Source organism: Ictidomys tridecemlineatus, chromosome 4, assembly GCF_052094955.1.
Source record: "Ictidomys tridecemlineatus isolate mIctTri1 chromosome 4, mIctTri1.hap1, whole genome shotgun sequence".
Taxonomy (NCBI): domain Eukaryota; kingdom Metazoa; phylum Chordata; class Mammalia; order Rodentia; family Sciuridae; genus Ictidomys; species Ictidomys tridecemlineatus.
In genome coordinates this window covers 209,067,131-209,080,911 of record NC_135480.1, presented here as the reverse complement: position 1 = coordinate 209,080,911, position 13,781 = coordinate 209,067,131, and the positions used below count along the sequence as shown (strand labels likewise).

General features: G+C 60.7%; 1 protein-coding gene across 7 annotated transcripts in view; it reads left to right on the top strand.

Moving 5' to 3' along the window:
• The window catches only part of Ccdc187 (coiled-coil domain containing 187), a 65,063-nt gene that overhangs the window by 5,608 nt on the left and 45,674 nt on the right, over positions 1 to 13,781 (top strand). The window contains exons 1-2 of one of the 7 annotated variants that reach the window (XM_040286622.2): positions 10,546 to 10,673; positions 10,907 to 11,005. The exons of 5 other annotated variants lie outside the window; for them this stretch is intronic. The gene's annotated coding sequence lies outside the window, so the exon portion shown is untranslated. Of the gene's footprint in view, positions 1 to 10,545; positions 10,674 to 10,906; positions 11,006 to 13,781 lie in introns of those variants that run through there. One more of the 7 variants, XM_078048699.1, reaches the window with a different exon arrangement.

Sequence of the window (13,781 nt, the reverse complement as noted above, 5' to 3'; positions counted from 1 at the left end):
GTCCCTGGGGGCTCCAGCCAAGAGCAATCTACCCTGGACTCCATGCCACCTCTTGTTCACAAGGGCATCGTACACCTGGGTCTGCCATGGGCTACCTGGGCCAGGCCTGCGCCCCACTGCTGCTGTCTTCCGGAGGCCGGGGGAGCTCTGAAAGGCCCTGTGGGTCCCCTGGTCAGCTGGGACCTGTGCTGAGGAGGCCTGCTAGGGTTATAGAGTGCCGAGTGAGGTCGCGTCACTGCTGGAAAGATGGTTCTTCCTCCTTAAGCAGGGAAGCAGGAGCCCCCAAGCTGGGGAAGCCAGGCTCATGGAGAGCTCCTAGGGCTTTGAGAGTGAGCTGCCCACACTGTCAGTATGAGCTGGGCTTGGGGCTGACCCTGGTCCCACTTCTGTGCAGCCTGGCACAAGTTGTTTTCCTCTCTGAACCTCAGTTCTGTCACTGTGAATGTGGATGTATGAACCGCAGGAAGGACAAGGGAGCCTTGGGGCTGAATGTGCTTGTCACAGTGTCACCCTACAGCTGTTCCTGACTCAAGTGGGGGTACATGCCTCACCACACTGCACAGAGGGGGATCTTCTCCCATCCAGGGCTTGACTGTCTCCTGTCAAGAGAGCCCACAAGGGCCCCTCCAATTGGAATGGGACAAGGGGAAGCCCAGGTGATGGACCCAACACACATTGCCACGTGGACAAGGAGGCCCCAGGGGGCAGGTCTAGGGAGAAGGCACTCCCGTCCACTCTGCTGCCCCAGTGTTGTTCTCCCCTTCCCCGGCCGCTCTGCACACACCTGGAAACTCACAACAGCCACTTGTAAGTCCCCTGGTGGCTCTGCCCTGTCAGGCAGACACCCCTGGAGGCCACGAGCCACCCCTCCTATCCCTACTGGGCCTGAAAGGGCGTCAGAGAGAAGAGAAGCAGTTTCCCATTCTGGACGTATCCCCCTAGCTCCGACCAGCAGCTCAGGGAGAGGGAGGGAGGATGGGCCTCTGGAACACCCCTGTGCAGGGCCAGGGAGCTGGCCCCGGGGAGCTGGCCGAGCAGTGCCTTCAGAGCACCACACCCAGGGCATGCTTGTGGTGGTCATCACCAGCCCTCCGCCTGGAGCCATGTGCCACGTGCCTGCCCGTAATCACCCGGAGCTCTTGGCATGTGCCACGTCATCCTGCTTGACAGATGAGTCAGCAGTGACATCCAAGCTCACCTGGCTGGGCTGTGGGCACTGAAGCCAAGCTTTGCTTTCCTGGCCCTAAACTGCAGCCCGTGTTACACTTGTCACTCTGAGCCAGCCTCATGGAGGGGACAGCAGGATGGTGGAGGGCTGAGCCCTGGGAGTGAGGAGGCACGGGCTCAGGAGTTGCAGAGATCAAGGTTGGTGTGGGTCCCTCATGAGCTCCAGCCAGGGGACCCAGCACCTGGTTCTCCTCAGGACCCCCTGGAGGTTCAACCAGGGCAGGGACAGATTGGTGGTGGGCATCCAGCCCCTGTCCTCCTCCTGGGGCCCCTTCTCCTGCAAAGCTGCTCCCACAGGGCCCAGGGTGGCTGGGACCATCTCAGGTGCCACCAGCAGGCATCCAGCCAACCCAGATCTGATGACTCCGGCAATCTCTTCTGTGGACTCCAAACTGGGGAGGGGAGAGGAGGACCAGGAGTGGGGGAGAGCATGCCAAGTATGCCTGCTCAAGTGAAGAGAACATTGTTTTACTACTGTTTCCAAATAATCTTGTTGGCCTGGGAAAGGGCTCCTCCTTCTCATGGATGTGAGCCTGTGCCTGTCACAATGGCCTTGCCCATGGCTCTTCATCTCCTTGGGGGGCCTTGGAGTTCCTAGGAAGTGGGGGCTGCAGGTGAGTGGAGGGTCCCATGCATGTCCACAGGGATCCCAGAAGGAAACAGTCTGCCCCACCCACGAGGGCTCATGCGCCTCATTGGGTGACACATGCCACCCATACGACTGTGAGACACCTGGCCATGCAGCATTCTTGGGGCACTGGCTGGCAGCTATAAGCTTTGTCACCAGGTGTGTCCCCAGGGCACACAGGAAGCAGGTGCATGCTTGTACACCCCAGGAGCCATCTGTGGGGCTCCTCCTGGGCCTGCCTCTGCCTGTGCCTTGCTGGGCCTGGCAGACGTGTGTTCTGTGAGTGTCAGGGAGACACACATACCCGGGAGAGTCTCTGTGGGCTCCAGGTTCCCCAGGGCAGCTCTAGGCACCTCCACCTTTGCATAAAAGTGGGTGAGGGTCTTCTAACATCAGCCTAAAGCCAACAGAATTAGGACGGTCTACCTGCCACCCAGCATGGCCGGCACAGCCCCTCCAAAACAGAAAGCAGCAGGTTTTCCCTCTGAGGGGTGGTCAGCCTACCCTGGTGCTGCCTGTTCCAGGAGTGGCTATTGTGGGGCTCGTGCAGAACCCTCTGGAAGACATGGTGAATGCCTTCCTTTTCTACTTTTCACACTGTGAGTGTTCTCCTAGATGTCACAGCCATGCTTGAGCATTTGTGTCCCTGTAAGATCTATGCATTGGGACCTCAGCCTCCATGTGGAGGCAGTAAAAAGAGGGGCCTTAGAGTGGCAACTGAGTCATAAGGCACCACCCTCCCTGATGGGATCAGCAAGAGAGAATCAACCAGGCCCTCTTCTGCCTCTTGCCGGGCTGCCTTCCACCATGTGAGGACACAGGGAGAAGGCCCAACTTGGCAGCATAGAGTAATTCTCTCTAGACCCAGAATCTGCCTGTAACTGGAACTTGGATTTTACAGCCTCCAGACTGTGAGAAATTAATTTGTTACATGTAAATTACCAGGTCTCAGGTATTTTGTTATACCAGCACAAATGGACTAAGGCACATTTCTAAGGGTTCTTCAAGAACATATGGGGAGGGGGCCGTTTTCCACCCATCTTGTGGGTCTGCTCCAAAATCCAATCAGGCTCTCACTGGGGACATTCCACTGCTTCCTTTCCCCTCTGTCAGGGCAGAACACCTGTAGGATCCAGGTGGGCAGGGACCGCCCAGAGCCGCAGCTCCAGGCACATGCTATGAATGCAGAGGGCCTCTCTCAGTTTGGACCCTGCCCATCTGGAACAGGGGAAATCACATCCCTGAGACTCCTGGGCTCAGCAAGAGTGCCACAGGGGGCTCGGCAAGTTCCTATCATGGCATGAAGGTGGCCCAGGGGTTCTCTCTCCCTTGAATCAAGACCAGATGGTTGGAAGCCCTGGCTGCATCATTGTGTGGGACCTGGCAGGGCTATGCCAACGTGGAAAGGAGATCCTGGCCTGGCCATGAGAGAAAGGGACCAGCCAGGGTGTGGGTTTAAACCCAGCTCAGCTGCTCACGAGCTGGGGCTTTGTCTGGGCCTCTTTTGTCAGACTGGAACCTGGTGAACGAGGTCCTATCAGCAAAGCCCTCAGCATGGACAGTGGTCACTGTGAAGCCTGTGCTGACCCCTCCAACCACCCTGTGCTGCATGTTCCTGCCTGGCCTGGGGCTCTGAGCAGGTGGTCCTGGATCTCCCCAGAGCTTGGGGCTCATCTGTGGGCCTGGAAGCCTGCTCGCCCTCTGGGACAGGTGCTTCCTTTGGCACAAGACTGGAGGGATCCCAGGAACCTCCAGGGCCCACAGGCTGGAGGACAGGAGCTGCCTGCTGGCCAGGAGCCCAGAAAAGTGACAGAAACAAGAGCAAGCTGCAGGGCCTGGCCCTCCTGGACTGCCCTTCCCCGGCCTCTCTCCCCTGGCCTGACCAGTGGCGGCAGGCCAGCTCCTCTGAGTAGTGTCCGCCACCTAGGTGCCAGTCGCCATACCTGAAGTCATCGCAGAACCTGGAGGAGGCCACCCACCTCCACGGAGCCCCCTGTGGTCTCTGGGTCTCCTCCTGGAAGCCAGACTCCCCAGTGGTCCCAGCCCCAATCATCTAGCCCCCCGCCTCCCTTGCCCTCAGAGGCCAGTGCCCCAGCCACAAGCCAGGTAGGCAGGTGGAACAGAGGGGCATGTGTCAGCCCTGAGTCCTGGCAGGGGCCACGGGGAGTGCAGCAGCTGGGTACAACCTTGCCAGGGGTTGAGGACAGGGACTGCTTGCCGTGAGTGGGGAGGGTGCAGAGCAGGGTGCCAGGCTCAGGCTTTTGGAGCTCGTGGGGACCCTAAAAGGGCTCTGCATGGGGGTCCCCCCAGCCCCCATAGCTACTGGTTGTTGAGCCTTCCTGCTTGGCTCCACATGAAAATGGAAATCAGCCAAGTGACCTCCTCTCCCCAGGAGCAGGGAACACCTCTCCAGTCTCTCCCTCTTCCCTGGGGACTAAGATGGCCAGCTCAGAGCCAGAAGGTTCACAGTTAGAGAGAAGACCCCCTCCTGACCAGCAGCAGCAGCAGAGTCTAGAGGGCCAGGCTGGAGCCACCGCGAATGTGGAGCTGGGGACAGCTGACGCCCGGCACCATCCTGCTCCACGAGCTGCACTTCCCTTCTGGGATGCAGGCTGGCCTCAAGCATCGACTTGGAAGCTCCATTAAAATGACAGCAAGGCATCTGTTCACTTTATTATTTATTTATTTATTTATTTATTTAGAGCTGGTCCTGCTCATTGCTAGCTGCACACGGTGGCTTATCACAAGCTCCATCCTACTTTGGTGCTTAGTATGGGACACCTACTCAGGGTGGATACTGTAGCCCAAACTCCTGGGTTCAAAGGTTCCTCTGGCTCAGCCTCCTGAAGAGCTGGGGCCACAGGCCTGCATCACAATGGCCAGCTGGCATTTAAACTGCTCTCACCAAGACCAAGATGATGGGAGCAGGAACCAGTGCGCCCCCCTGGACTGGAGGAAGCTGAGTGCAGGCAGCAGGGCCCAGGGAACAGGCGGAGGCCCCAGGCCTGGGAGGCACGGGCCAGCGTCTGTGCCTTCCTCACAATCCTGATGTGTCTCTGGAGGGGTGACCCTCAGGGTGGGACAGCTGAGGGCTGGCTGCCTGTGCTGATGCCAGGGAGCTGGGGGATGTTGTATCCTGAATGCCCCCAGCACCCTGGCTGCCTCTGCACTTCTCCCCCAGGCAGGAGCACAGAAAACCTTCAGGGGTCCGGTTCACTGGAGAGAAAGGCCGACACGTCCCCTCCTTCAGTACCACAGTTTCCTCCCCATATCCAGGCCAGGTTCTCCGTGAGCAGACAGTGGGACGGGGTTTGGATGCAGGACATGCAGTGGGGCAGCACCTGGCAGAGGGAGGGTCTGAGCTCTACCCAGGCCTGCCAGGCCTGCAGGGTTCAGGGCTCTGGGCAAGTGTGGCCCAGGGGCTGAAGTGGCTGGGCCCTTGCCCCTGTTGCTTAGTCCCTGAGAAGAGAGTGGCCATGGTTAGGTGACTCTCTGCAAGTGAGGGAGCCCCTGGGTGGGCTGGGGACGGCCCTGCAGCTGGGCCCTGTCTCTCCTGGAGGGGTGTCCGTGCTTGCCGGGGACCACCCCTCACTCATGAGGTTCTGTTTTCCAGGATTCCTGAGGGTCATAGGCCTGCTTTGGTGCAAGTGGATTCCCTAGTCTTATGGGATGTTGTGGGGGACCAGGCACCCTGTAACCTCAGAGGATGGTGCTGGCTGAGGCCCTGCGAATGCAAACCCAACCCATACCCAGAAAGCACATGTGCTCCAGGAGAAGGGACGGCTGGTCCTCTGGAACAGAGGCCCTGGGGGAGCCTGGCCTTGGTGAGCACAGCACCCTATGTGCTGAGCCTGCCTCTGCAGCTGGTGGCCTGGGCACTGTGGGGCAGCGGTGCTGGACTGACCTGGTCACCAGGAGTTTACACCATGCCACGTGTTGGTGGGGGGGGCAGTGCCCAGCTGGCTGGGCAGAGCCCTGGACTTAGTTGCTGGCCATCTCCTGCTGGCGGGTGCTCTGGGACAGATCCCAGCATGAAGGTCTTCATGCACTGTTCTACTCCCGCGTGCCCATCGCCACACCTCCACCCACATGTCCTTCCCTGATGGTCAGTCTTTCTCAATTTGGTTCCTAGTGGCCACTTGCCACTGCCCATGACTGTGTAGTCTCCCTTCCCACACTTACTGCCCTCCCCATCCACCTTGGCCTCCCAGGGCTGCCACAGGGTAGGCTGAGTCATGGCCACCATCTTTCTGGGGTTGTACTGGGCCAGCCTATCCATATGGGCTGTGGCCAGCTCTTCCTCCTCTGGCTGGCCCCACCAGACCCCACTGGAGCCAGAGGAGTGGGCTGGAGGAGGGTGCAGATGCCCCATCCTAGGTGTGCCCACCTTCCCTGGGCAGTGTCCATGCTGAGTCCACCCCACCCTAGTACTGGGTCTGATGGGACCCTGCTCACAACAGGTAGTTCTTGCCCATCAAACTGGCTCTTGACCAGATGATTGCTCCGTGTGGGATCCAGAAGCACATGGGGGTGCACTCTCCAAAGGCCAGGTGTCTCAGTCTGCTTGGGCTGCTGAATCACCTGGGCACCATGGGGACTTGGCATACAGGGCCACATCTCGGTCTGGGGCTGGAGTCCATGGTGGTGGCTCTGGTTGCCCTAGTTGCTGGCAAGGGCTCTTTCTGCTCCGGTGTCCTTTGTTGCTCTGTCTTCACGTGGCCTTCTGGGGTTGAGAGGGCCAGCACTGACCGGTGTCCTGCTCTCAGGTCATTAGACCTCAACCTCCTGTAGCCACACTGGGGTTGGGGCTTCCACATGACTTCTGGAGACGTACAGGCATTTGGTCCATGACAGCATGTGATCCACTACAGTGGATGTCAGCTGGCTTCAAACCCCAGGGACCTGGCCGTGAGTCTCTGGCTGGCTCTCGCCCCTCCCCCACCCTCTGGGTTCTACTGCATCCAACACCACACCGTCTGCTGGTCGCACAGCCTGGGGACAGGTCCGCCTACACAGCAGCTGGCCCTGTGCTGAGTCCTGTTCAAACCTGGCAGCCTCACAGTCACCTGAAAGTGGCCAGAGAATGTCCCTGGGTGTGGCCTGTGTACCAGCAGAGCCTTGACCGTCCCACAGGTGTGACCTAGCTTTGACCCTGGAAGGGATGCCCAGCAACGCCCTGACCGCTAGGCCTCTAGAATTTTTATGGATGAGGCAGCCCTCAGAATTTCTGGGTGAGTGAGCACCAGGCATGCAGCTGCCACCTGAGGCCACCACCCCTTAGCAGCACCAAGGCCTCTTGCTCAGTCAGCCAGCTGCATCATGCCACTGAGGAAACGTGGCTGAGGCAGGAGGTGAGGCGGCCCTGGCAGGGCTGAGCGTGGTTGCAGGAGGCATGTCTAGAATGCAGGGTGATAGAGGGGAGGGGAGGGGAAGGGGGGATAGGAAGGGCAGCAGAATAAAACAGACATTATGACTGCTGTATGTACGCACATGACTGCATGACCAATGTGATTCTGCAACCTGTACACTCAGAAGAATGATTCAAATGTATGTCAAGATCATGGTACTGTCATGTGTAACTAATAAAACAATAAAATAGAATGCGGGGTGCTGAGGAGGACGGTGCTCTGAGCCTCCTCTCTCACACTAGCAGAGACCTGCCTCTGTTCCAGAGGCTGGGATTGTCCACTGCTGGGCAGAGTCACTGGCCATGCCAGAGTCTGTCTGCTTCAGCTGGACAGGGCTGGTAACCAGGCAGAGCTGTGAGGGGCCTAGCAGCACTACTTCCTTGAGGTCCTCTAGGACACTGGCCCCACTGTCCCCCACATGCAGGACAGCCTGCTGGCTAGGAGGGACATGGTTCACAGGCTCCTGCCACCCCCTTACTGTGATCTTTCACCCCCCAGACCAGGGTGGCCCAGCGGGGGTGCACCAGCCCAAGTGCAGTCCAGAAGCAGGAGAGTGGCCACTGAGAGCTGGATCCTGGTGGAGCCTGGAAATCACTGCCCCAACAGGGAGCAGTGACTGGGCTCCACAGTGCCCACAGCCCTGACCAGGCCTCCCTTTCTCAGAGCAGTGACCGCAGGGCCCTGTAGAGAGGGACTGAGGGTCAGCTCTAGACTGTTGTGTGCTTTCCCTCTCTGGCCAACCCTTCAGGCCACGGGCTCCGGTATAAACCGGCTTTCTGCTGGGCGACATCCCCCATTCAGTCACCATCTTTCACCTACTCTGCGGGAAGGGGCTGGGCTGCCGCATTGGTGGCTGCGGTCTCTCTTGCCCATGGAGGGTCACCGTGTCATTGCCATCTCCATGACTCTCTGTGCCACCACGAGGATGTGCTCCCAGCACAAAGGAAGAGTGGCACCCACACAGAGGAGCTTTGTGGGCGCTCAGAGTGAGACCAGGGTCAGAAAGACCCTGGGTGCCAGCCCTGCTTCTGGTGCGGAGGGCACCTGTCAGTGTGCAGGTCATAAGAGTCTGGGTCGTTGTCACCTGGGTGAGCCCAACACGCAGTGCTGGGGCCACTGCCTCTGACCTGGAGCAGAAGCACAGGAGGAAGGGCCCCGAGGGCCAGAGCGGAGTGGGTGCAGATGGTGTGGATGGCCAGCACCCTGGGTGCAGGGGCAGGCGCGTGTTGAGACCCTGCAGCAGCCTGACTCTCTGGTTCAGAGGGAGTTTTCCGACACTTGCCCCTGGGAGGATGTGGGTCACTGCTGCCATCTGAGGCCTCTGTGCCTCCCTGAGAGGGCCAGTGGTGTCCCTGCTGCTACAAGCCAGAGAGAACGCAGCAGAGGAGGTGGTGAGGCTGGAGTGCCAGGGCCGGGAGGAAAGCACAGGTCCAACTGAAGGGTGGGGTCTGCACTAGAATGTGCTTTCAAAGCTAGAGACCTGTTTGAGTAGGTGCATTTCCTTAAAAAAAAATTAGGTTTGTTTTGGTATGTGGGGTTTGGGGACCTGAGACTCCTGGCCTACACACACCTGTGTTCCCCCACCTCCAGCAACTGTGACAGGGACCTCAGCATCCATGGGGCAGTGCCGGGAAGCATCCAGGCCCAAGCTGGGGAGCATGCAGATAGCGAGGGACCAGAGCTGGGTCTGGGCAGCAGGAGGGCGGCTGGGCCCTCTGGGAATGCGGAGGTCATATCTGACTGACTTGGATGATATCACCCAGGGTGAGGGGACACTGGTAGGGGATATTCAGAAATCCTCCCAGGATCTCAGCTCCTCCTTGCAGGTTCCAGACTCCACGCTCAGCCCCGGGGCAGGGATTCTCCCTGTTTCTCTGATGTCGAAGGACAAAGTCAACCGTATCCCCACTTGCCCAGAACCAGTGCATACCTGGCCAAAACCACACCTGGGCAAGTTTTCAGGAGCCTGAGAACGGGCCCTCGTCCGGGATAGCCAGGCCCCTCCTGGCGTGGTGGGGAGATGGCCTGGGCCTGCTGACCACAGGCGTCACCCTCCCAGATTGTCTGGCCATGGGCGGAGCCACTTCCAGGGTGGTCTTGCTGTGGGGAGCCCAGCTCGGGTTGAGGAGGCCTCCAGGACTGTGTTGAGCAACTATCCAGGGCCCAGGGCTGCTGCCCTGGAGGCTGCCTCAGGAGGCAGAGTCCCCCCACCCAAGTATTCCAAAGACCAGGACGATCCCAGCTTGTGCCCAAACCAAATTTGCTAAATACCTAGAGGAGTTTCTTGGCAGAGGGCTATTTTCCAGTATTCTTGGGGTGGGTGATGGGTGGCCTAGAGTCCCTTCAGTCCCTGCTTCCACCACCTCCCTGCAGGGGACTCCCAAACCACGATGGGGAGAGGGCGCCACCTGCTGGCAGCCTAGGAGGACTACAACCAGCGGCCTGTTCTCAGTGAGGACGCCTAGGCCCCCAGGGCCCCGGGCCTGGAGTTGCAGGGACAGTGGGGGCAGCGCCCTGCCTTGCACATTGACTAGCACCCCAGGTTGAAAAACTCAAGTCTAAGGACCCCTGGGAAAACTTGGGATCTTCAACACCAGGAGAAAGGGTGGTTGGTCCCAGGAGACTGAGGCCAGCAGCCCTGTGCCCCCCCTGCCACCTGCCACAGTCCTGCATGTGCCCTGTAGCTGTGGTTCGACAGATTTTGACTTTGGTGTCACTGGACCTAGTGGTGCCAGTCTACCTACCTGCCTATCCGCCTGCCAGCCAGGCCCCACCAGGCAGCCCCCGCCACAGGTACCATGTTTCAGAAGCTTGGAGCTAGAATTCTGCCACTGGGGTCCTATTAGCTCCAGCTGCCAGGTGCATTGTTAAAGGCCAGCTGTGCTGATGGTCCCTGGGGAGGGGGCAGTCAGGAGGGGACAGCAATCTGGCAGGGGGCAGTGCCAAGGTCCACTAGGCCTGAGATACGCCCCACTGCCCCAGGGGGCCCAGTGGGGATGGGGTGTCCCAAGTGCCTGCCCACCCCCTCCCCAGTGAGGTTGGTGTTGGGTGGTGCGGAGACCCTCCAGGTTCTGTCCCTCCTCCTTCCCACATGGGACCCAGCAGGGTCCAGGGCCTCAGGTGTGCACCCCACCCTGACCTCACAGCGGTGGTTACTCAGGTGAGGCTCCTGGCTCCTGGCTCCTGGCACAGGAATATAAGTCCCCTGGGCTGCACAGGGAGGAGGAGCTGCAAACTCTGGTAGGGCTGGGGTTTCTCTGGCAACCTCTGGGCGGGGCAGCTTCCCTCAGCAACTGGGCACCTGGAGTCCTTAGCTCCAGGGCACTGGCATTGTGGACTCCTCTGGCCTTGTAGTGTGGCTGCTGCCCAGTGTCCTCCTGCAGACAGGGAGACCTGGAGCCCCCCAGTGGGTGAGTACCTGGGGAGATCTACCTGAACCCTGCCCAGTCTGCACCAAGCACCTGGAGGAGGGGGCTGGGGCAGAAGGGGGGCAGAGATAGGGAGCAGGGGGCACAGGCTCCCTGTTCCTCCACCCAGCTCCCCTGGGGGAATCTTCCTGTGTTGCCCCCTCTGAGGGCATGGGCTCCGTGGGCTCCGAGAGCGAGACTGCCTTAGGAGGGTTTCTCCCCTGCCCTGCCTGCAGGGCTGCCTCCCTCCGAGCCCAGGTGAGCTCCTGTGAACGCTGTCACCATCTCCGGCTGTGAAGTGGGAATGAGCTTTGCCCAGACCTGACGGGGCTGACGTAAGGCTCAGTATTGGGCCCACCTGGCAAATCCATGATCCTGACAGTGGGGTGGGGACAAGGAGAGGCTGCACTGGCCGGGACAGCCCAGCCCAGCATGGGCAACCTGCTAAAGCTCTCTGGCATGTGGCCTGGCTCCCTGGCTGACCCGCCTTGCTGTAGAGCCCCCATTAGAGTCTGTGAGGTAAGGCTGGAGCAGCCTGGGACGGAGGCCCAGAGCTAGACTCTCAAGGCCCTGGCCCTCTGCTGGCCATCTGAGCCCTTGAGGGAGCTCTGGTCCCTGAGGACGTGGTGCTGTGTGCTCGCGTTCCTTTTTCAGGTGGCACCCCCTTGCTGGGGGGTCAGGTCACAAGTCCCAGAGCTGTGTGCTGCTCTGAGGACCCATGATTTGAGGGAGGTGGTACTGAAGAGGGGTCCCTGCTCTGCATATGTGACAGTGGGCAAGGTGACAGTCTCCCTCACAGGGAGATGTGGAGCCAAGGCCACCCCAGGTAAGGTGTTGCAGGCAGAGTCTGGGTGCCCTGGAGGGCCAGCTCAGGAGGCCCTGTTCCTCACAGGCCTTCTCAGGTGGGAGGTGGGTGGCCTGCTTCAGCAGGCTGCTCTGCTGCCCGCCCTGGCTGTGAGAGGCTGACCAGGCCTGGGGTCGGGGGTGGAGGGGCTGCCTGGGACCTCCCTCTGTGGCGAGGCCCTGGTGGAGCCTCTCCTTGGCACCTGGATGTGTTCCCCAGGGTCTTCTTCTGGGTCTTATGAGCTGGAGTGCAGCTGGGGTCTCTCCAGGAGCAGTGACAGCCCTCCCTGCCCGCCGCCGCCTCTGACTACAGGCCCGCGACAGGACAGCTTGCCACGTGGCACCTCTGCCTCGTCTCACTCCTTGGGCTCTTCCAACTGGCTTCCTGGTGGCACCCACTCCTAACGGTCTTCCCAAGTCCCAGCCTGCTGTCACTCCTTCCCGCCCTGGCATCTGCTGCCTCTGTGTCCCCTGTCTCCTGGGGCCAGACCAGTGGAAGCTTCAGTGGGCTGGACGGACGGGCTGCCCAGTCTCACACCCACAGAACAGCCCTGCCCTGCTCTGCAGACCCTTTGGGGTGTGTGTGTGTGTGTGTGTGTGTGTGTGTGTGTGTGTGGCGTGCACCACAGGGGAGACCTGTGCTTTGACGCAGGGGCCCAGGGCCTCTGGCCCTCTACATGTCATTCCCTGGCTGTGACTGTGACCTGCTCGAGCCTGGAGAGCTGAGCTGCTGTGGGGACCCTGAGGCTCTGCTGCCTTCCAGGCCCTGGCAGCCTGGTGGCCTCGGGGTGCGGCTGTGGGGCTGCAGAGGGCAGGGCAGTTGGTGGCAGGGTGCCATGCCAACACCTGGGCCTGTGTTGCTGTTGCTGGGCACTGTGGCCTCAGGCCCTGGGGCCCCCAGGGGTGACAGGCATGGTGCCCTTCTCTCGCTGTGCGGCACTGCCCGGCCCTGCTCGGCTTTGCTTTCCAGGGCCGAGGCGGTGCGAAGTAAACAGTGTTGCTAATTAGAGCAGAGCTGCCAGCTTCCAGAAGGGGGGCCTCCCGCCCCCGCCCACCTTCCGCGGCCCAGATTGCAGCAGAGTCAGGCATATGCTGCCGTTGGAGCCTGTGTGCTTTTCGCAGTTGCGGGGGGCTGGGGGCCTCTGCGGCGTTGCTGCCTGCTGAACCCCACCCCAGTCTGTACCTGTGCAGCCCAGTCTTGGAACTGGGTGCTGGCTGTGGGCCGGCACAGGGGTGGGAGGCTGGACAGGGACCGGGTACCTGGGTTCCCTCCCTGGCTCCTTCCTCCACTCTGCAGGCCCAGCCGAGAACTTGGTGTTCCATGTGTCTTCGGAACTCCCGAGGGCGCCTCCCCAGGGACGAGGTTCCGCTCGCTTCGCAGAGGAGTGGGCCAGGGCCTGGAGGGCTGCACAGCTTGCCTGAGATCCCGAGGGGGCCTGGTGTCTCAGCCCCTGGACCCTCCCTGCCTAGGCTGGGCAAGGGTACACGGGGATGCCTGTTGGCTTCTCCTCCCAGCCCACCCTGCCAAGCCCTCATACAGGGCTCCGCCTGGCCCTGGGACCCCCAGGAGCAGCGGATTTTCCTGGCCCTGGGGGTGTGGGAGGTCGTGGGAATGACTTGGCCTGCCAGCTTTCTGACCCTCCCAGGCCCCTGGACCTGTGACTCAAGCTGAGCCCCAAGTCCCTCCCCTATAGTAAAGGTAATAAGTGGACGTCCCTCAAGGGACTGTCACAGGGTAGCAAAAGTGCCCAGCCATGCAGTGAATAATTGCTGATAAAGGGGCGTGTTTACCTGCTGACGTGGGTCACGACCCCACAGGAGAGGTGGACAGGGATCTGGCAGGCACCCCCAAGAACAGGAGTGGGCATGCCCTTCACACTGTGGGGTGTTACAGGACTGTCCTCCCAGGAGCAGAGGGGAGGGAGGAGGCCAGAGGGCCGGGGAAGGGGTATGTGCCTTGTGCACCAGAATGGAGCTCCAGTGGTAGAAGCCAAGGAGGTAGTGGGTTGGCCAGCACCAGGAGTCCAGGAGCAGGCCCTGGTTGGCATGGACCTTCCCCCAGGCCTGCAGAGGGCCCAGCTGAGGTGACGGTGCTGCCAGGGACACGTGCAGGCTCCTTGACCCAGGTTCTGGCCTCTGCCCACTGGTCTTCTGGGAGCCTCTGTTCCTGGCCACTCTGCGGCCAGCACAGAGACCCGCCCTGCTAGCAGGTGTGATGGTCCTGGGGGCAGGAGACAGACTGCACAGGTTTGGCCATGGCATGGACAT